Here is a 22,754-nt window from a genome sequence, read left to right as displayed (position 1 = left end):
TGCTCGTTCTCATCAGCTCGTGCTGGAGGGGTTCTCTGGGTCGGGTCTATGGATCCTGATGATCTTTCTAATGCACTTTCTCTGCCTTATGCTGCGGAATATTTTTCTGCATTGTGATTCACAGTGACGGTGCCTTGGGCAGTGGCTTGAGGTAGAAGGTTATGCAGCAAAGCTACGATACTTTAAAACGCTAATTTTGGTTTTAAAGGGGTGAGTGAAAAGGGAGGAAGTTCTTGGGCTGAGGACAGTCTATACAATTTAAGTAAGTTGCAATACTGTGAGAGATAACACATCATCTTGTGAAAACTCATGTCTTCTGCACAATGGATCAAGGTGGCTGTGCATTAATATTTTACAATGGTAGCTTATTTTTCAGAACTGTCATTTTACTAGAAAACGCAGTTAAGCACCCAGTTAGTTTCATCTTCAATTTATCTGATATCCATAATATTTTCTTTGTTGCGATTGCACCGCTGATTTATCAAATACTACTAATCAGATTTATAGAATTTTAGAGAGTGTAATAAAGGGAATTCTTACCCAGGCTGTAGGAAATCTGGGTTCTAGTACTTTTTCTCCAGAGAGCCTTGACCTCTATCTCCAGCTTTCAGGAATGGTCTTAAGCACTACATTTTAGGAATAGGTTTTCATTTTGAAGAGAGAACACTGTGTTTCCTGGATCTCTCACTGGGACTGGTCTCTTGCCCTTGAGGCTGCTCATTTGCAGGTTGTTTTGATCCTCACTGTCTGGCTTGGTGGATTTTGATCAAAGAAGGGACGAGTACAAGTACAAGGGGCTTACTGGGGGCTACATCCCTGAATAAGTTGTGCTGCCCAGTTGGCAAACTGGTCCAGATGTGCTTTCTGGGAACACTTGAAGGGGCGAGAAGGCAACAGGTCAGTTTTTTTCTCCAGAGAATTTACAGGATGGGTTTGTTTGCCAAAGAGTTTTCCCCCAAGTCTTCCCAGTACTGAACTAAAATAACTCGCTCTGCAGCCGCTGCTCTCGAATTCAACCGAATTTCAGCCAATGCAGTTGGGTTTAAACCAGTGAACTCATGACTAAATTCACAGCTTCTAATTGCAACCAGTGCATGGTGTTGTAAACATGGTGCAGATGGCCTTGCTACCCTGTTAGCTTCCAGTTAAAAAAAAAAATAAAGTAAAATTTACTGGTCACTTCATTCTCCACGTGTAAGTCTCGACCTGGCGTCATTAAGGGGTGTTTGTTGACTGGAGGAAGGCACTAGAGTTTCCCTTCTTGCACTTTCACTCTTCTGTTACTGTGATCATTTTGAATTTGATGTTGGCTGCAGAATTTGCAGAACTTACACATGTAATTTTTTAAAAAAAACCAGAGTTGCTACGGAGCATTAGAAATGATTATCCCTCCTCTAGCCTAAGTTACTCACTTAGCAACAGTCCTAAACCAGATCTGCTGAGCCTGAATGGATGCTTCTGGGTAGCTGTTTGCCTGTTAAGAACATGAGAATATCTTTATTCTTTCATGAATGCCACTAGTGTCTTCATTCCTTGATTTTTTTGGAGACAAAATTTGTCCCAGCTCATACTTTTTCTTGATTAATCCGCTTGAATAATGAAGCACATGCCCAGCTACCCTAACCTGAGCAATGTGACCAATTGGAGTGTGATTCCTCTTGTACTTGAGAGATGGAGAATATTTGGGTGGGTTGGTTGATGCTTTAAGGTGGTTTTTATAGGGGTGGTCACCTATGTAATTTTTTGGTGTATTTTTTACAAATTAATGATACTTTTGATAAGTTCTGTAAATAGGGGAAGGGAACACTTTTCAGGAGCAAGTTAAGAATCAAACTCTCTCTTCTCAAATGAAGTGTTTTCAACCCTGTAAGCAATCTGCAGGGATGTTTGGGAGACAGCAGATGGTTTGGCTGGACAAATCCCCAGCTATGGTACATCTTTTCCCACATACAGTCCAGTGGAACTGCTCTCTTTCCCAAAGCAGATTTAGGAAAAGAAAAAGTAAGCAGTAGGAGGAGAACTGATGTTCAGAGGGAGCACTGGGATCTCAGGCCACCTACAGAGGGGTCAGAACTGCTGTGGGAGTGCAAGGAAGATGATGCAATGTAAGTTGTAATTACTGGAGTGAAATATCTCCCCATCAAATGTAAAGTGCTTTGAGACCTTGAAAGTCTGGTTTAGTTCTTTGTTTAGGCAGCACCTGAACACCAGAGGCTCTGATAGGGCTTTTTAGTGCTGCTGGGATATAAACAGTGAAAACTACTGTGAAAAATGCTACTGGGACAAAACATGAGCTTCTCTGTGTTACCAACATTGCAAGACACGAGAATCTAAGAATGTGTTTGACAGTCTGTCATTGTAACCACTGAAACCTTGAAGGTCCAATTAAAACCTCATAAAGAGTAATTCGGTGATGTTTGCATATGTAAAATAAAATGCTTTCACAGCTCAGCTTTATGAGCATGTATGGACTCTCAGAATCCTGAAAACATTCGTGTATTTTTATGAATGTCATGAACTCAAAATTATTTTGCAAATTTTGCCACTTTTTCTTTATTTTTTTTCTCCCAGCCTTTCGCCACTGCTTACAGCCCAAACCACAAATAAAGCATTAAAATTATTAATGTGAGCTAAACAGGAGGGCTATTGCCAAAAATAGCAGTGTTCACTCAGGCTCATTCTGTGTAGCTCTGGAAAAATTATTCCCATGCTACAGCAAAGATCACATTTTTTCCTTTCTTCACTAATAGCAAAAATATTACCTTTCAAGTGGTCTGTTATTCCTGCAGCTGGGGGAGAAGCAGGTTGGATGAAATTTAAGGTAGCTAAATGAGCAAGGCTTGCCTACCCAGCCTCCTGCTAATACAGTGAATGATTTATGATGCTTTTCTCTCCTGGTGCCTTCCCACCCCCTATTTTTCCCTTCAGGATGACAGCAAAATGAGGCAAACGGGCGTGTGGAACCTCGGATTTGACCTGACTGAGCTCCAGGAGCTTTGCTCCTTTTTTTTTCCGCTTTAATGGAGAGCAGGGGAGCAGTTTGAGGGCAGGGGGTGCTCCCAGGGAGCGTGTTCAGAATGGATGCTCCAGTCCTGCCTGGCTCCCACCAAAGAGACACTTTTACACCACAAAAAACATGAGCACTGAGAAGATTGAAGAGTCCAGGTGTGTAAATGCATGATACTTGTCTTGTGCAGTGTGTCAACATCCCAGAGAGATGGGCAGTGATGGGAAGACACTTTATTCTTGGATAAGAATCCCATGTGTGGTGCTGTTAAGGCCAGGATCCCAAATTTGGGCAACCTCCTCCCCCCTCTCAGCAGCAGGTGCTGCTTGGTCCCTGAATGACCTCCAGGGGCCTTTAGGCCTCCAGAAGGGAAGGAGCTGGTTTATGGGCTCAACCTGCAGCTCTGGGAGCTGTAGCACATTGTACCAGTCAGTACCAGTGGCACAAAGAGCCACCAGTGCTGTGGCAGGGTCAGACAGGAGGCTTTGGGGGACAGGTGGGATTTACTAAGCCATCTAATAAAGTGCTCACAAAGAAGGTGAGACAAGTAAAGGAGATTTTCTAAAAGGAAACTGATAATCCTGAGGTATGCTGTAATTTTGAAGGGAATGAGAGGCAAAGAATTGATATTAATTGCAATTAGTTCTCTTTCTAATAAGTTCCCTTTGGTAGGTACAACTCTAATTACAAAGAAAATGCCCTTTTAAGCTTCTTTTGTTTGGTGAAAGTTTGGGTTTGTGCTAAGCAGTGCTGCTTTCTGCACTGATATTATCCAGGGCACAAAGACCTGGATTTGCTGGCAGATGCTCCAAGGGATTTAGAAAACAATTTTAGGAGCAAATTTTGGAGCCAGATTCTCTTACCACCAGCACACAGATCTGTAACTACCTCACTGCCTGTAGTAAGATGAGTACAAGTCCTTCTTCTCTTCCCCAGATGATTTTTGAGGCTAAACTGGTTTGTGTGAGATGATAGGGTTTCGAGGTCTTAGAACAATATCAGTACAATGATCATTGCCAAAGTCCATCCTTGAGTCCAGGATTCAGAAATAAAATGATCCTGAGCAAAAATGAGAAAAGTAACAGTAGGACCCACAGGATCCTGGGAGAGATTTGTGTGGACAAGTGCCCTTGTTAAATAATGAGGAAAGAAACAGATGCACATCATTGTTGTAGGAGTTCTTCTCATTAGATCAAAAGGACAACATCACAGCAATCTGTTGCTTCTGTAGAAAACACAGCATCCAGGAGGAGGAGACACATGTGGGCAGCAAGAAAGTCCTTGGAAAACAACTCAGGAGACAGCAGGAAAGAAACAGCTTATGGGTGGGGTCAGAGCAGTCCCAGAGCAGCCGGGGAGGAATGAACAGGGACATGAGTGGGTGAGGACAGACACCCCACTGAATGTTGATTGTGGCACAGCCTCCATCTGTCCTGCCTTGGTGCACCCACTCCCAGTGCTAGGAATAATCTGTGATACCATGGAGTCAGATTGCTGTTTGTCATGGCAAACTGCTGCTGAGAAACACAATCTTTGTTTCCCAGTTGAATGGTAAAGAAACAATCATAAATGGTGTTTACAGGCCCAGGTTGCTTATCCCTTTTCTCTCTAAACTGTTCCCTGTGCCATCACAGCCTGGGGACTCTGTGCACGACATCCACGGGTGACTTGAGCTTCACTACATCCATGGGTGACTTCCCTTTCTTAAGCTCCAGTAATTCATGGCTGTGAATCCGAGGCACTTCGATACCAACAACCTTCACATTAAAGAACCACCACAGGATTTGATGTTAATCCAAAGCTACATCCAAGAATTCAATAACTTTCACCACTGACAACCCAGCAGAGTTTCAGGGCAGAAGCTGAAATCTCTGCCTCACTAGCAGAGTAAGGAAAGCAAACAGAAAAGTCAGACCAACTTCCAGACCCAAGGTTTGCTCTTGGATTAGTTCTCTCTGAACTTGTGTTCTCACCTTTCCTTATGATGGCCTTGAGACCGAGGATGGCTCTACAGCTCCAGATGTCTGACCTCTGTGCTGCTGGTGGAGTCCTGTTTCAGGGAACAATCCTGTTTAAAACCCTCAGGAGCAAAGGCACAGTGAAATGTCAGAAGTAAAGAAATGTATTTTTATTTCAGCACTGAATTTCCTTTGGAAGTATCAGCCATCACTCTTGAAATGAAATGAGTTTAGCTCTACATGAGGGTGTTATCATGTTCTGAACCTGACTTTAATGTGGGCCACACCAGAGCCAGGAGAGGTCACCAGCAAAGGGGGGCTGTGTGTTCTCCCTGAGGTAACGCTCTGTGACCCTGTGGGTTTGTTTTAGGCCTATTTAAAGTGAGAAAAAAGAAATGCAGAAAAAAAAAAAAGGTGGCTAAATCTTTATGCATGTTTTCTTTTCAGAGGGAACACCTGTCTGGGGTAATACTTCATTGCTTTGCATTCATGAGAAGCAGGAAAGCAGCTCTGTTTGCTCTGACTTCATTAGTGGCAGCCCAACTGCTCAAATGAGCACAAAGTTTCTTTTTTTTTGCCAGCTCCAAACAGATAAAATTACTACTTGGTGAATTCCACATAACCTTTAAGGCTTTCAATCACGGCACTAAATGCTACTGTGCCCCAGCTCCTGCTTTTACTACGTCGTATTATAAGCACCTTAATTATGGTCCATGGTCTGTCTGATGGGCCATGGAAAAGGTCGTCTTCCAAAAAACACATGATAACAAGGGTGGAGCCATCCTGGCCTTTTTTTTTGCCTGTTGGGAAAGAAAGGGCTTTGCAGAGAAGAAGATTAATAGTAAACAATGTTAACCTAAATATATCTCAGACACAAAATATCACATTCCTGCAGGCTTGCCTTCTCAGGGGGCACTGGCATTAACCACGGAACTGTGGGGATCTGCACAAAGCCAGGCTCCTCCTCCGGAGCAGAGCCAAAACCAGGTCTGGTTTTGTTGTCATTTCAGTGCGGAGCTGCAGCAGCACAATGAGGTCTCTCACTTGTGCTGCTTTTAGCAGTCGAGTTCAGGGCTCCCAGGTCGAGATCTGGTTCAAGGGCAGAGGAGGGAACAGAAACATTCGCAGGGACTTCACGGTGCTTTGAGCGAATTCTCCACGGCGCTGCCCAAGAGAAGCATCAGACCCGGTTCTTACAGATGGATTAGTCCCCCTTTATGGCCCGTGTCTGCCTCTCCACTTATTTAATTATTTTTATGGGTCAGATCAAATGTAAGTTGGAGGCAGCTTGTAGAGTCTGAGCTGCTCCCAGTCCAGCAGAGCATCTGGCAGGGCCGTGGCGTTCCTGCCTCCCCCCGTTAATGGCCCGGCTCTGGCCCTGGGGTAGGCAGGGTATCCTTATCACCTTGGCAGCCTTCCAGCTCCAAATAATAATCCATTAACGTCTACCCCGCTGGCATTCTTGCCAAATACAAGGGATATCTTTTAAATAAACATTGGCAGTTCCCAGTCGGAGGAAAGAGAAAGGGAGTAGAGGAAAAACAATCCTTGACATTTCAGTGACTTTGCAGGGCAAGCTGACACCTGGTACCACCCTTATCTGCGGGTGTTTGTGCAGGGCTGCAAAACAGCTTCTTCCTTTGGCTCTTTTGCCTTCTTTAAATAGAACTGGGAAGGCTGATAATGATAGGAGTAACTTTCTTGGATAGGCATTCTTTGCCTTTTCTTTTTCCAGGCTGGGGAGACCCCATGTTAACATCTGGGCTCCTGTTTTGCTCTGAAGTCCAGCAGAATGGTGTGGCAGCTCGTGTGCCTCATGCTCTGCCAACAATGTTTTTCTTCCCACGGTTTCCTCCCTGGTGGATCACATACAATGCAGATTTACTTCCATGGGGGCACTTTCCCACCTGACTTCTTATCTCTTCATCCATCAAACCCAACAGCCACAGGGATCTGCCAGGAATCAGAGCAATTGGGGCTCACCCCATTCTCAGCATTCCTCGGGAAGGGCTTTTTCTGTTTGTTCCAGTCATTTCACTTTTCCTTCTCTGCAGCCCAGCTCTCAATGACAGCTTGAGGTTTATTTTTCCAGCTGTTATATTTTGCTTCATAGCAATGAAATTACTTGTTTGGATATTTCACTGTATCAATAAATGAGCTGTCGAGGTTTTATTTTTGCAGTCCAGTTAAGAACTGGAGTAGGATTCATTAATCCAGAACGTGATTGGGGAACAATAAAATATTTGGCATTGAAAGAATAACATAGGGACAAACTCAGAGTTTGCTACCCAAGTCTGGAACTGGGTTTAATTTCTGCTGGTTTTGCCTTGATTCACTGACGGCCCTGATGCTACCTCAGTGTAAATCAGAGGTTGCTAAGGACACAAACTCTTTTATTTCATCTTTATTACAAGTTAATTAAAAGATTGGACAGTAGTCTGAAGGACTTGAAGTATTGATTGTAAGGATGTTGTAGTACTAAAGTCTCTCCTTCTCAGGACTTGGTTTGCAACCACTCCCTTGCCAAAATTTTCTCAAAATCTGAATTTGTATTATATTATATTGTATATTTCTGTTGAATTTGCAGCATTGTATTTGGCTTGCCCTTTTCCATCTGAGTGTGGAGGCTATTCCTGTCTTTCCCAAAAGTTTCAAACCCAGCACCATCCCCACCCATGATTAAACTTATAAGGTTACCACTATTACTGAATTCTCTGCTGTGCAGCTAAAAGTTTCCTCTACCCCTAATGCCTGTGTGTGGGATGGGGCAGAGGAGGCTCCCTGACTGCTGCAGGGCCCAGGGACAGGCTGACAAAGTGCAGAAATGCATTTTTGACCAGATCCTCATTTTAGGGCACTGAGCTTTTATGTCTCAACACTTCCCCTTTCGAAGCATGGTGACATTTGAATATGTGAATGTGTTTTCAATGAAGATAACTTAATCAGCAGCACTGGGAGCTAGTATATCTCCTAATTAAATTGGAACCGATCTGAATCTCCCCAAACCAATCTTTGCTGTATTTTTAGTTCAATCTGTCTCTCCACCCCTGACCAGCCTGTACATGGTAAACCTTCTGCTATTTCCTGCTCGGTTATTTAATGCTGGAGCCAAGCTACTTTCAGTTCCTGAAGCAGAACCAAGCAAAGCAAATGTGGTTAGCATGGAGTTAACTGGAAACATTCCCAAAAGATAGCAGATTTATTCCCAAACGCATGCTGATCCACCTCCAGTGGGAAAGAAACATCATTTGCAAATCATAACCTCTTCACTCTGTCTGGACACTCACAGGCCCTGTTAATAGTCTGCCCTTAAAAAGGATTATGAAGAAGACTCTGCAGGCTCTTCACAAGCAGATTATAATTGAAAATGCAGTGGAAGTCGTCCAGGTATTGCAGCTGGGGTGTAAAAAGGGGCAAGAGAAGAAGTGTATAATACTGAGAGACTGCTTAAAATAGGCAAATGTTTTAATGTGTCTGTGTATTACATTAATTGTAGGTCCCTGCACTGGATTAAGGTGACACATCTATTGCTCTACTTTCATTGTTTTATTAGACTGTACCAACAGGTAGTGTCTTTTTGCTGGCCAGGAAGATCCCTGAATGCAAGTGTGCTCAAGTATTGAGAAAGGAGGCAGATGCATTTGCTGTGTGGGCTAATAAAACACTCCAGTGTTGTCCGTAGTCATGTCCATGTTCAAATGTGCAGCTGTTAATTGAGTTTAGATGAGTCTGTGAGGGTCTTCTCATAGGGGAAACAGCATGGTTCATCCCCCCAAAATATGAGGGGGAAGAGTAAATAAATACAAAATTGCTGCATTGAGTAGAGGCTGTTCATTAGTGCCAGGGGAGGTCTGTGTTCTGCTTTCCCAGAAGTAACACCAAAAAGCACTCGTAGGGAAGTCCAGTGGGTTCCTGCACAACTGTCACCAGACCTGCTTCCTTACATGATAAAGTTTGCAGGGCAGAGAGAATAAAGAAAGGTTTGGATTTCTACTACTGTAACATTTCAACTTGTTCTTCGAATTAGGGGTAGAGGTCTTGAAAATAAAATCCTGGATGTTTAGTGAAAATAAAAAATGGAATACAGTGCAGAGGTCCAGCTGTGTCTCCCACTCTTGTGCTTTCCCTCTCCTCTTCCACAGCAGTAGAGACGAAACATTCACTAGACACTGGGGAATCCATGAAGGAATTAGTCTCAAGGAATAAAATCAATAGCAAATCCAGCTTCGGTAGCTCTTCTGTTCACAAGGTTAATTGTTTAAATGAAAAAATGCAGTAATAGGGACTCTCTGCTTCAGGCCTCTCTCTTTTAGAGGCTCTAAGTATTTTCTAACCCAGATTTCCAGAACAACAGTATGTAGCTGTGCTGGAACAAGTGCTATTTTTAAGTTTCCTGTGGTCTGAGAAATTGTCAGATTTTTCTGTCAGAAGGATCAAGGTATCCAGAAAACCAGTTCTGAGTTTCTGGTCTGAACACTGAATGACTACAAAGATGAGCAGACACTGATTTTCTGTGCTGTAGCAGATGAAAGAAGATGAAAGATCTCAGCCACGCTCATGTCAATCCAGAGCAGCTCCAGCAACTGCAGACTTTAGCTCAATTAATATTATTTAACCTAGCTCAGGAAAATCCCTCCACTACAACAAACAAGTTTTTCCACTGTCAGGGGTCATGACCGCGTGCGGAAGCAGCCCACGCTGAGAACCAGTTGCACAACTGATACTGAGCGAGTCTTCAAAGGCCAAGTCTGCCCCAGCTGCCCTGGGTCTGTCTGGCAGGACAGTCCAGGTGAAATGATGTCATCTGCCATCCCTGTGCCTTTGGAATTCCAGCCAGTTGCGCACAGGAGTTGCCATTTTTGGTGCAGGCAGAGACAGCCCACATGCAGAGATCTGTATATCCCAGTGAACATCCCATTACCTGTGCAGAGATGCTGTGGCCTGTCTGCTGCTGGGTGGATTTTGTTAGGCAGTAGTTTTGGAGCTCTGCTGGCTCTCACTGGAAAGGCTGTTCCCATGTCTCTGTGTTCCCATGCCTCTGTGTTCCCAGGCCTGCTAGAATGTGTGTTAAGACCACACAATAAAGATACACCTATTTTTCATTATTATAACACTATTGATGCTATTTACGGGTTTGACTCACTCCTTGTGCCACAGCCTCCTGTTTCAACAACCCAGGAACATCCCTCTTCCCTGTCTCTCCTGCCCATGTATTCCTATGCCCCACAAATATGAATGCTTATGATTAGATATAAAAAGACGCAATGCCAGTACTTGTGCATTGGCGCGGGGGAAGAAGAGGACAGGGAAGAGGTGAGAGTTTGTTTCCATTCAGACTGAAACATTCCAATGACAGAAATGATGGCACTTACAGTAAAGTCACAGTCTCCTGAATAATACAATTCCATCATTGCCTGGAAACGTAACACTCAGGCAGGGGGGTATTTCACCCTTGAGTAATTGTGTTGCATCTTACGAATGGGCATGACTTTGTGCATCCAGGAGGTCATGAGGGCTCAGGGCTATTTGTTGGCCACAGGACTTGTTTCCACATGAACTTGTAAGAATCCAGAAGCCTTTCCTGGGTGATGTGAGTCCAGAGAAACCCATGATGTGGTTGTACCCATCTGGGAGCATAAGGCAGTGTATATACAATGGATTCCCCATCCCTGGAAGTGTTCAAGGCCAGGTTGGATGGGGCTCTGAGCAGCCTGGTCTAGTGGAAAGTGTCCCTGGTTATGGCAGGGGTTTGGAATGAATGATCTTTAAAGTCCCCTCCAATTCAAACCACTCTGTGATTCTCTTAGCAGGGCCTTTTGTTTGAGCAGCATCACCTTTAATGCCATACAATGCACCAGTCCTAGAAACAAACTTTAAAAATCTGATCTGGGAATGGTACACAAATGAGCAGTTGCATGGCTTATAAAATCCTGCTGGGACTTTACAATGCAAAATGACCCATCTGGCATCGAGCTGAGAGAGCTTTTTCACTTTTTTTTTTTTTTTTTTTTTTTTTTTTTTTTTTTTTTTTTTTTTTTTTTTTTTTTTTTTTTTTTTTTTTTTTTTTTTTTTTTTTTTTTTTTTTTTTTTTTTTTTTTTTTTTTTTTTTGCTGCCCCAAAGTGCTTTCTCTGGGGGGAAAAAAAAAAAAGTCAAATTGTCTGAAATAACACGCTTTCAGTATTAGCAGTAAAGGCTATCTGTGCCCTGTCAAAGTGGAGAAAATATCCCATATACAATCAGCACATTATGTTGTTGACCAAAACAAAACTGGCAAGTTTCAAGAGCAACCACTGTATAATGTCAGATTGTCCCGGTGTCTGGTTGTGGGAGCCTCATTCTCTTCTTTGAGGGTTATTATGCCAACATATGAAAGAGTAAACTAAATGGAAACCAAGAAAGATATCATTTTCCCTCCTCCCCCCCCTTCCTTCTTTTCCTGTTGGGAGTGTTTCTGTTTGTCTGCATAAAACTCCCCCATTCCCATCCCTAACTACTATTTAAGGTGCCTGCCAGCCTGGGAAGTTGTTATGCAGGTTGCCCTTAAATAGCTCACGTTTCACTGCAGAGCACCTGTTAGTTGACTGGGAGACAGTAAAATTCAGGGCAAAGGCTTCCCAAACACAAAGGATTGCTTGTGGAAAAAGCCCTTGTTGATCTTGGATGGAGTTATAACCAGCAGTCAATGCCTTTAGTGAGGCATTGTAGGGTGGGCTAAGTCTGTACATGTGTTTCTGTGTGTGAAAAAACAACACCTGAGCTAAACAGGGCAGAACGGAGCAAACCCAAGTCTCCTCCTAATGGGCTTTCTTCAGGTGGATTTTATGGAGCACTTTTGAAAGGATTTTTTGTGTAAGGCCCTTGGAAACTCTTTTCAAAGCCCCCGTGCAGAAGTGCCGGGGCCTGTGGGCCACCCTCCCTCTCAGAGCTCACGTCTTCCCAGGGCAGACGTCAGCCCGTCAGGTCGGGTGTTCCAGACTCTGAGAGAGTCTCTTGCCTGGATGGGAGGTGGAGGAGCTTGAAATGAAGTTTTTACAGGAAAGTGTTCTCTCTCTGTGCCAGTCCCTGTTCCCACACGCTGCTGCACCCTCAGCTTTGCTCCCTGCTCTCGTGCCGCGCTCTCCACAGGCATTTCTGCTGCCCTTGGAGTCAGCTCCGTGTCCTGACTCACTCACTATGGTGTTTGTGGGTAATTTTATGGGGCGAAGCAACTGGGATAACCTTGTGAAGATCAAAACAGAGCACTTTGAAGTGACACACAGTTACAGTATTAATTTTCAAATACATTTAGGAATAATATTGACGTTCGTTTGTTCTTTACAGGAGTGTGCTTGTTTGAAAAGATAGGCATGCAAAAACTTTTCATGACCACATGAAATAACTCGTTCATTTTCAGAAATTTTGTGTTAAAAATCTACTCTAAACTGCCAGGATCCATGAAACTGTCCTCCAGGAGCCATCAGTCTAATCCAGACCCGCTAGAGACTTGGAGCATCTTTTTGTTTTGCTGATTTGGTTTTCAGTAAAGAACTGAGTTCCAAAACATGGTGACACCTCTTGGTCACACTGACTTGTCTCTGTGGGATCTCCTCACTCCTCTCTTTTTGTGGCTCAACTCTGGTCTACTGGAATAACTTTGATTTTCTTACCAGCAGTTGTTCCTGCAAAGCTTGTCAAATTTCCTGTTCCCTTCCAGAGCCAGACAATGTAGTGAGTTCGCACAATATGAACAGCATTGCCCAAAATGTTTATGTGTGAACAAAACCATAGCACCGTGTTTTTGGCAAACAGGAGTATTCTGGATGCTTGCAGGATCCTTTTAATGGGGTTGCTTTGTGCAAAATGAGATTTCATAGTATCATAGAATATTTTGAATTGGAAGGGACCCACAAGGATCATCAAAGTCCAACTCCTTGCCCTAATTTTCCAGTGGATGGATCATCCTGCTCTGTCCACAGTGCCTCAAGGGAACCGTGTAGAAGCTGGGGATTATTTCTTCCCATTTGAGTTACTTCACACCTTTCCTTTAACATTGCAACCAGAAATGAGTTATTTCTTAACCGCCATGCAAGGCAGCACCTCTGCAACCTTGCCCAGTTTGGGATTTCCCACCCCACCACACACATACACAATGCCTTTTACCCCACCCCAGATGCCAGAACGGGCACGATCCACGTGTTTGAATATCAGGCATTGAGGCTCAGGGTGAGGGGAAGCCAAGCATTGCACTGATCACATGCAACAGGCTGCAGGTTTTGTTTAAAACCCCATTATTTGTGCAGGCTGGATGCTGAAACATTTGGTTTGGGGTTGGACAGGCAGAACTGACAAACTGGGGGGGTTGCCCACAACAGAGGCAGAGGAAGGAGGAGCCTCTGGTATCATTTAAGAACTTGAGTGTTTTGTTCAGCAGGTATTTTTCCAGTTCACAACGGGGCATTGACCCCAGAAAGTGCAGCAACAGCAGGTTCAGCTACAGTCAGAGGGAGATAAAGTGAAGGATTTGTTGGAGGGGCAGTGCCAGGAAACGGCTGAGACATCACATGGCAGAGGATGTGCCCTCTGCAGCCCAGGGACGTGTTTACTTACAGGCCAGACTTCACCAGACTCCACCAAAGGCAGTTTTGGCGAGTTGCTTGAATTACCTGACCCACTTGCAGTAGGAAGTCATTACAGAGATAGTAAATACCTACCCCACCCTTGGTAGGCAGACAGACTCTCTGCCAAAATGGTCTAGCTCAGCTTCTCAGAATATAAAATATTGTACCTTTCTAGCTAAAACTGGCATTGCAAAGGCATCAGAAACTGCTGCTGTTCCAGTAAACTTCTCCACTTCTTGGCATTCCATCATCCTGGAGAGAGCCTCCAGGATTTATGTCTTACCACCACCTGGAGCACAAATCAAAGCAAAGCATAAGTCAGAAATTTTTCTTCAGGTGCAGATCACTCGCTTCTCCCATTGATGGGAAAAGCTCCCAACCCCTCTGGCAGTCAGAGAAGCTGCCTGTGATGGAGGATTCTGAAAGGAGCTTTACACATCCATTCATCTGGAGTGTTAAATAGACTGCAAGACAGTTTTTCCAGACTTTTTTGTTTTATTTTCTTGTAGTGAATCTGCACCTAACTTAGCACATATAACATGGAATCATGGAATTGTTAAGGTTGGAAAAGGCCTCTGAGATCAAGAAATTCAACCATCAGCTCAGCACCACCACCATGTTCACATCTAAACTGTGTCCTCAAGTGCCATACCACATTTTTTGAACACTTAACATGCTTGGTGATTAATTATTGATAACTGAGGGATGGGTTTAAAATTTCAAGCAAGAGGCTTGAAACATTATCTACAAGTTTTCTTTTTATTTTATTTTATTTTATTTTTTTTAAATCGTGTTACTGTTATGGAAAGTTGGAACTGTGAATTCTTTTCCCCTTGAATAGATGTGATTTCGCCAAAATCTGTGGCCTGCACCGATGTTGACATTTAGCAAAACCCTGTAATTTATAACCAAAATAAGATTCTGATCTTGCTTAGACCAGAATATAATTGGAGAAAGTCCATGAAAAGACAACAGATTTGTACTCATGCAGCTAAGAGCAGGTCTGGTCCAAAATAGATGTTAATGTAAGAGGACTGGCTTCAGATTAGACTGATGATGGCCTTTGCTTGGACTGTAGGAACAGGTATTGACAGAAAAGGAAGTAAAGAAGAATTAATTATTTAATTTTTAAAAATTTACTGCACATAGTTTAATTTTACTTATATTTTATGAGACTTACCTGAGTCTTATACAAGATTTCAGGTACCGAGACCTGAGATGCTGGGATGGGTTGGGGAAGTTCCTTTAGCAGAAACTGAAATGAAAATTTTATTTCCTTCAAAGATCACTTCTCAGAATTTAAGGGGTAATTTTCATTTGATAAAACCAGGAGGGGAGTTTGCTGATCGTCTGCAAAGTCAGTGACTCGTTGCTGAAGTCAGAGCTGACCTGTCTGTGCGCACAGGGCTGGGGTGTCACTGCTGACTTCTCTGGGCACCGTGTGCTCATGGCCATGGTTGGACGGGCTTAGGAGAGACCATGGACAAGCTCAAAGCCATTTGTGCTCCTGTTTCCCTGGATGTCATCGTGGCTGTGCAGGGCTAAGGGCAATGGGTTGCGTGGGGCTCAACAGAGGCTTTCAGTGCACTGAGGCAAAGATCCATACAGGACATCAGCACCCAGCTCTGAGGCTGGGATTCAGAAGCTTTGATTAGGAGTCTCCTGCACGGGCAGTTGGGAGAATTCAGTGTCTAGTGATGGGATTCACATGTACCGGGTACTGAGTGCAAGGAATGATTTGGTGAGATGGAAAAATGCCAAAGGATGTGTTTCTGTGCTTTGGTTGGTACCTCAGCACAGGTCCCTTTCTTGGATCTGGCCCTGAATGCTGAAGTTTTAGGAACAGGTACCAGGCAGCCTGTGCTTACAACTGCAGTTTCTTTAGGGAAATAAATCAAATTAAAGTTTTTTTGTTTGCTGCTGTTATTAAAGCAGAAAGCTGAGTCCCAAAGTGCTAGGGAGGCCCAGTGCTAAACTGGAGCCACACTCCCCTTGTTGCTCCTCTAGTTATGAACGCCCTTCATCCACTAATCACTGCCTGGCACAGTATTAAATTTAATCACTGAACTCCAAAACATTGTAATGTGTCTACCTACTCCATGGTTCCATTGGGATGGAAATTTTCTATCTCGTTAAAAGACTATTAAAGCCCTGCCTTTCTTGCTCAGAACAAAAGGGCATTGTTTGCTTTGTTTTTCGTTATGTTCGTATTCAACAAAAGATGATTATTCTGTCTGCTCCGTGCTGAGGTCCCTGTGAACATGTAGACCTCCTCTCCACTTGCTTTTCTTTCTCCTGGCTGGCTACAAAATAGAAACATTTCCTTCATGCAGAACTGTAGGGTTGAAATGCACAGAAGCAGATGTTATTTATCAAAACTCTCAAGGTTTTCCGAACATAGGTATTCATTAAAAAGTTGATGTGAGGCATAATTGAATAAAGAAGCAGCATTACAAGGCACAGCAGAGGCAGCAATGAGATTACCACACATTTGTGATTAAGGATTCATCTTTCATGAAATAAAAACAGTCATTTCGGTCGAACACTTTTGACCTTTTAAGAGCGACATGGCAAACCCACAAACATGTAGTTGTTTGTTTGGTTCCTATTATTGCCATCACATTGTAACCTGGGGAGAAGAGCTTTTTTCGTCCTCCAGCTTGGCAGCCTGTGGGCAGGAGAGCAGGATTCTTGCTTTTGGAGAGCTCGCAGCCCATTCACAGTGGGTTGACTTTCAAAAGTCCCATTTATTGGATGACGCAAGGTGCAAATTATGACTCACTCTGCATAGGTTAAGTTTGTAAAAAATCAACCTATATTCATCTCCTGAGCACCTACACAGCTGCATAATGTATTTATTATCTCTGGGGTCCCATTAACCCCTTTAGAGCTGTAAAAGTGATCTGCAACACAACCCAGGCAAACTGATGTTCTTTTCTAGGGAGTTGAAGTTTTATTCCTTTATCAGATCTAGCAAAGGACAGATTTTCTTCTCTCTGGCCAGGATTAGGTCACAGAGAAAATTTCTTCCTGTTCTAACAGCCCTCAAAAAATACCTGGATTGCTGCTGGTGGTGCTGATATGTGACACTGTGTTTTCCAGGTCCCAACCAGACCAACCAGATACTCCTCGATGTCTGAGTCCTCTCATGATCCTGCAGTGATACTGTAAGTAATTGTTGTTTATTACAAACAGCTTTTATGCACAAGTTTGGTGCTAGTCCAGCGTGTTTTATTAGTTGAAACATTTCCTTGTATTTCCCATGTGTATCACCACCTATTTTTCTGGTGGATTTAAGGTTTGGGAGCAGTTTTGCTGTGTTTGCAAGGCCTTTAAAAGGACAGAACCAACTCTTCACCTTCCCCACCCACCTCCTCCCCCGTCTTCCCTCCTTTCAAAGGGAGAACATCAGGAAGTTTGGAGATTCAGATGTGGTTCCTAAACCTCTGTCAATGAGGAAGGTCTCCTGTGCTGCTGGAAATGCTGTGCAGCCACTGGTTCCTGTATTTCAGCTCTCCTTCCTCTCAGGAAACCCAGACTCCAAGGGAAGGAAAACCCCAAATGACCCTTGTACAGGTCATTGCAAAAAGTGGTGGTTGCTTAAAAAGGGTGTTGTCTTACATGAATGGTTTAATTTCTCCACCTATCCCTCTGCTGCACATGTGACAGCTGTTACAGGACTGGCATTATGGGATGGACACTGAGAAATGAAGTGTCTCCTCCTTTGACCCCTTGTCTGAAGTCCTAACTCAGCACAATTCTCCTTTCCTGGTAGTAAGGCCGGGCTGGAGGAGGGACTGAACCTCCTCTGATTGCTGTGGGTGGTTAAACACTGAAAAAAGTCTTTCTGCAATGTTGAATCAAACACTGAAGTTAATTTACTTCCTCTCTGTTCGTAAATACTCTGTCAGCTTTCTGCAAGCCACAGTTTGCTAACCTACTCCCAGAGATTCCTGCAGAAAGGAAGTAGCAAAATTGCATGGCAGATTATTTACAGCAAACTGATGTGAAAAATGAGCATTGGCCAGATACCTGTCCGTGTCTTTGCTCACGGAACACATGTATACCCTGTGACTTTCATGATCAATCACAACTAATCATAAAATGTGAGTTTCCCAACTCATGTAGGAGATTGGAATTGAGTATAAAGGTATATATGCTGTTGTTTTTAAGCCCATAATAAAACTTATTGAATACTTATGAATAATAGATGCATTTAAAGGAAATTACAGTCTGCTCCTGTTTAATCCTTGGAAGGAAAAAAAGTAAATTAGCTTATAAATTCTCTGATGGTTTATTCTCTGGGACAGAACAATGGAGGCTTGGTACAAAACTCACTGGAATCAATAAAAAGACCCCCATTTTATGCCCCAAATTTGTAGCCTGCACAGAAGCCTGTTATGGCAGCTGCCACCTTCGCTAACACACCAGGGTTCAGACCAGGTTCCTCTTGGGCTGCAGCTCTAAAGTCTGACTGGAACAGGCTGATATTCCCTGTGGATCAGGCACAGAGGTGGACCTGTAACATGCACTCACCTGTGCCTTACGTCAGTCAGTGGAGTATGTGCTGCTCTGCTTGTGGCTCCTGTAAATTAAACAGAGAAAAAAGCTGCCTTTTCGCTCCTGAAACGTGATCCAAGGCTCAGGTAGATTCCAGCTGTGATCCTGCTCCTTGGTTATGAACATACATTTATGTTCTCAGGACATTGGAGCTCCTTCTGCACAGGCAGAAATTGTAAAAACAAAATGAACAACGTTCTCTGTGTACAGGGGAGTTATTTAAAGAGCCTGAGGGTTTGAACATAAGCAGACACTGTGTTCACATACAATATAAGCAAGACTTCTGGGTTTTGGCATTTCAAATGACAATTAAAAATACAGCAGGCATGTTCCAGCAACTTTATGGGTTGCCATAAACATCCAGAAAAGGATTCCAGACAAAGGTAAAGATTCACGGTAAGGATTGTTTTCTTTTTTTGTGTGTGTCCCTGCTCGGTTTTTAGTGGGATGTGTTGTGACACACCACAAAAGGAAAGGGCAGAAGGCATCTCGCTCACTGGAAGACGTTGTACCTCAAAAAAAGCTTCTTTGGGAGAGTCAAAGTTTACAGTCTGTATGGCTCTGTTCAGGTAGTTGTTTTAGCTTCCTGCTCAGAAGTTTTCTAAAAAATCTCGAGGAGAAAAATCCCCAAACAAGTTTGGAAGGGGGAAAAACACTTTCCTTCCTCAGCACAGAAACAAACACAATAGACTCAAAATCTCTCCCTGGCACAATTTTGGGTACCATGCCATTACCTGAATTTTCTTAGAAATGTTTACCACAGGAATGACACCACTGCACAGTCAGGCAGCTCTTCCCACTGTAGGCTCCTGGCAGCAGGAAAATTGTACGTGGATTGCATCCCTTTAAGCAATGTAGTGTTTACAAATATATTGTGAGTGTTTTAGGTACTAAGGCGAGAAGAAGAACCTGAATCTCAAGTCAAGGATTTAATTACAAGGTCTTTCTTCCTTCGTAATTTTTTGCCTGTAAACCTTTGACAAAAAGGGTTCCTCAGCTCCTCTGGGGATTTTTGTGTACCTAAATCTCCAAAATGCTTTGAAATGTTATTATGACATTGAGTTGCATTTTCTCTAAGATGGTCAGCTCCTTCTAAGCCTTAACATGGGAGAGAAGTTGCAGTTTGTTGTTGGACAGTTCTGAAGTCCATCTTTTCTCTTTAGGACACTTCAGCAATGAATTTCATTCTGTGCATGTGTTGAAACCTCGTAGCCATCAACTGACCCATCTACTGATGCTCAGCCAAAATGAATTCCCCAGCTTTCCTGGGTTTCTGTCAGTCCCCTCCTCACCAGGGGAGTCCTGTGGCTCCTCTTTGCTGGGCACCAGCACTGAGATTGTTTTTCAGGAATCAGGGCTAAGTGAGAAGTAGGTTCCTGCCCTGAGTTAAGCAATATTCCAAATTAGTGATCCAGTGTCTCCATCAGGGCAGGAAGGAGTAAGGAAACTGCTTTATCCTCCTGAGTGCACAAAGCAATCCCCAGGGACTGAGAATGGGACATCTGTCAGAAAAGAGGGAGATAGAGGCTATCTTAGGGTTACATTTGTTTCCTGTGGCTTTGTTTTATCCCTTTCCTCTCCCCCCTACCACAATTCAGGGCTGTCCATGAGCTCTTTTCTCCCCTTTACATGTATTTATTTCCTTTAACCAGGCAGTAATTTTGCAGTCTGAAGGATTCAGATGCACCTTGCTGGTTGTAGCCTCTTGTTCCCGGCCCTGCCACAGTTGCAATGCCATGCTGTGAACCAAAACTAAAAGGTCCTTTTTGTTTTTTGCTTTACATTCCTTCCCTTTCCCTTGCATTCCTGCTCAGTGCAGCCCCAGCAGCTTTCTTCCCTCGTGTGGAGCATCAGGCACATCCCCCAGGCCTCCTGCTGGAATCTTTCCCTTCCTGAAACATGACCTTGGATCTCACCCCTCATGCAGGTGCTCAGCACAGAACAAACTTCAACTCCAGTTAAGAGCTATTTCAGGGGCTGAAGTGGCATGAGATAAGGTGCAATTTTAACACTCATCCTTTATCCAGGATAAATTGGATGTTAATTGTAGTGATAATTGTTGTGGACAGTTTCTAGCTATGAGTGATGATTTGTGGTTCTTCCTCTGTGATAGCAGCTGTGTGACTTCTTCATTCATACAATCAACCTGAAACTGCCTTGATTAAATCAGATTTGTAATTGCTGCTACCACAAAGAGGGGAAAAACAGCTATAGGAGAGCTCCAGGATGCTGTCTGCATCTCCTGTGCCTTGCTGAACATTGCCAGTAGCTCCTTTGGCAATGGGAATATGGAGCTCACCTGGATATGGAGCAGAGTTGAATGGTTCCTTTCACCTGTTGTACAACACAGGTTTGTTCCTTGCCTTTGATTTGCTCTTCCTTTACCCGAACAGTCACGCCAACAAAACTTCAGCTGTTTGGGCAAGTGTATCACAGGCTGCAGCACCTCAGTCTTGGGAAATTTATCTTGCCATTCCAAACAATTCCTCACACTCCTTGACATTTACTCCTGTGGGTATTTGTAGACTCTTATGTCTGCCCTTACTTGTTGTTTAACCATTTAGCTGTGTCCTCATAAATCATTTCCCCTCAGCTCCTTAGTTGGGCTGCCTGCCTGTGCTCCTAAGTGTGAAAACCCAGGGCTGAGCCTGCCCCTGCCATGGCTGCTCCCCACAGGATTCTGTTGGTGGCACAAAGTCATTGCTCAGGCCATGATTTCATTCCTGGCTTATTGAGCAATTCTTTGCTGCTAACACTGACCTAAGGATCTCTGGTTCCCTGCTTCTCTTTCCCCTGTCCTCCCACATACTCTTAAGACTTGTTCCACCTCTTCCCCTGATTTAAAACCACTAATTAAGGCTCCCTGACCCTTCTCCCCAAAAGCACAACTTCTGGGAGTAGCAGAAGCTGCAGGGGGTGTCTCTGTTCCCACTTCCTTCATCCCTCTCTTCGCTGAAGGAATTCCCTGCAGCCAGAAGCCAGTTTCCAGGGACAGCTGGAAGGTGGGCATGTTCCCAGGTCTGTGTCAGGAGCTGAGCCACATGTTTACCTCATTATGGAAATCTCTCCTGTGGGCACCTGTTTGCATTTTTGGAGTCTGGACTTAACAGGTAGAAATTTCAGGAGCTTTGAGGTGAGGATGTAATATGTTGTTGTTTAAAACATCTTTGAAGGTATCTGGATCTCAAATTAATTGCCACAAAAAGTCTACTAGGAAGAAGAAAACCCTGCAAAAGGTGCATTTATCCAGTTTATGAGGACATTTACAGTGACTGATTGAAAACAATTAGGAGTTGTGTAAGGCACAGGAATTACTTCAGGGTGCAAACCAGACCTTGACTTTTAGGGAGAAGAAGGGAACTTCTTGTGGGCAGATTTGCCTAAAGCTGCCTATAGCAAACTTCCTTTTTACTTTTTTGTTATATTTTTGTTTGTGGTTGGGACCACAGATGGAAGAAGGACCAGAGAGATCCCTAATCTGGCCCAGGGTATCACCCCATCAGCTCAGCATATCACACCAGCATGTGCAAACTACAGTTTGTTCTCTTTTTGGCTGATAAAAGTTTGGAAATTGCAAAATGATCGCAAAAGCAAGAGACAGGATGTGATGAAAGACATTTATTTTCCTAAACACTCAAAAAATCTAGACAAGCCTCAAGCCTGTACTCTGTTTCCTTCCTACTGGCACATTCATTTTATCTCCTCCACTCTCATTTCGCTTGTTCCTGTGTTAAATGTGGCTGATCCGTGCAGTGGGTTCTCTTCCAGGGCTCTTCTGTCTCCAGGTTGGAAGAATCATCCATTTACTTTGTGGCAGAAGATAAGTTTGTTTCTGAATTTGGGATGACATGTTGAAAAGCTGCTTTTGTTTCTCCTCTGAGCTCCAGAATCACCCTTTACAACTCTGAGCATGAGCAAGAGGGTCCAATATGACCATGAATTAAGTTAAATCATATCTAGAGAGTTTAGTCTTGTTTAATGGCTTTGTTGAGTCGTTCTACCTGTTCATTTATCTCACAGAAACATTAAAATCATGGAGAATTAAATCTGCAGGAACTGGCTGTGATCCCTGTGACCTCCCTTTGAGCTGTGGGCATCTTATAGGGAGAAATGTGGGACCAAGCTAAGGACCTTTGCATTGGCTCTGTGAAACCATTCCAGCTTTCCCTGCTCTAAAAACATGGGAATCCTTGGTTCTGATCCCATGAAATGACCTCATGCCCACTGACTCTGGGCAGCCTGCATAAACTGGGTGAGCAAAAGCCAATCACCTCCCATGGGCATCTGTCCTCTTGAATCTGATGGGCCATTTTATCCCATGGCTAACTGCATGTCTCTTCATCTACGTTTGATCCAGACTCCATAGAAGGTACTGGGAGTGGATTTTCTGAGTTTCCCGGGAAAGGAACTGGACCCTGTCTGTAACAAGCGACTTTCTGTGAGCAGTCTGATGTTGCTTAACAGTTCAGGCAGAGCAGGAGCTCTGCAAGAGCCAAGAGCTGAGGGCATTTCTCTTGGTCCTGCTCAGGGGAAGACATCTGGCAGGGAGATCCATCCTCTCTAAAAAGCAGAAGCCCATTTCTGTGGCTTGCTCTGCAAACACCTTCCCCTCAGAGACGTGCATTTAGAGC

General features: G+C 43.7%; 1 long non-coding RNA gene across 2 annotated transcripts in view; it reads left to right on the top strand.

Moving 5' to 3' along the window:
* LOC114055180 overlaps positions 1-22,754 on the top strand; it is a 111,467-nt gene that overhangs the window by 63,937 nt on the left and 24,776 nt on the right. Inside the window, exons 4-5 of one of the 2 annotated variants that reach the window (XR_003570673.1) lie at positions 16,666-16,730; positions 18,567-18,686. This is a non-coding gene — a long non-coding RNA (uncharacterized LOC114055180). Of the gene's footprint in view, positions 1-16,665; positions 16,731-18,566; positions 18,687-22,754 lie in introns of those variants that run through there. The other variant, XR_003570674.1, reaches the window with a different exon arrangement.

The sequence above is a fragment of the Empidonax traillii genome, unplaced genomic scaffold, assembly GCF_003031625.1.
Source record: "Empidonax traillii isolate 1590-97213 ecotype Southwest subspecies unplaced genomic scaffold, ASM303162v1 scaffold50:size1795014, whole genome shotgun sequence".
NCBI classification, from domain to species: domain Eukaryota; kingdom Metazoa; phylum Chordata; class Aves; order Passeriformes; family Tyrannidae; genus Empidonax; species Empidonax traillii.
This window is presented reverse-complemented; position numbering and strand designations above follow the sequence as displayed.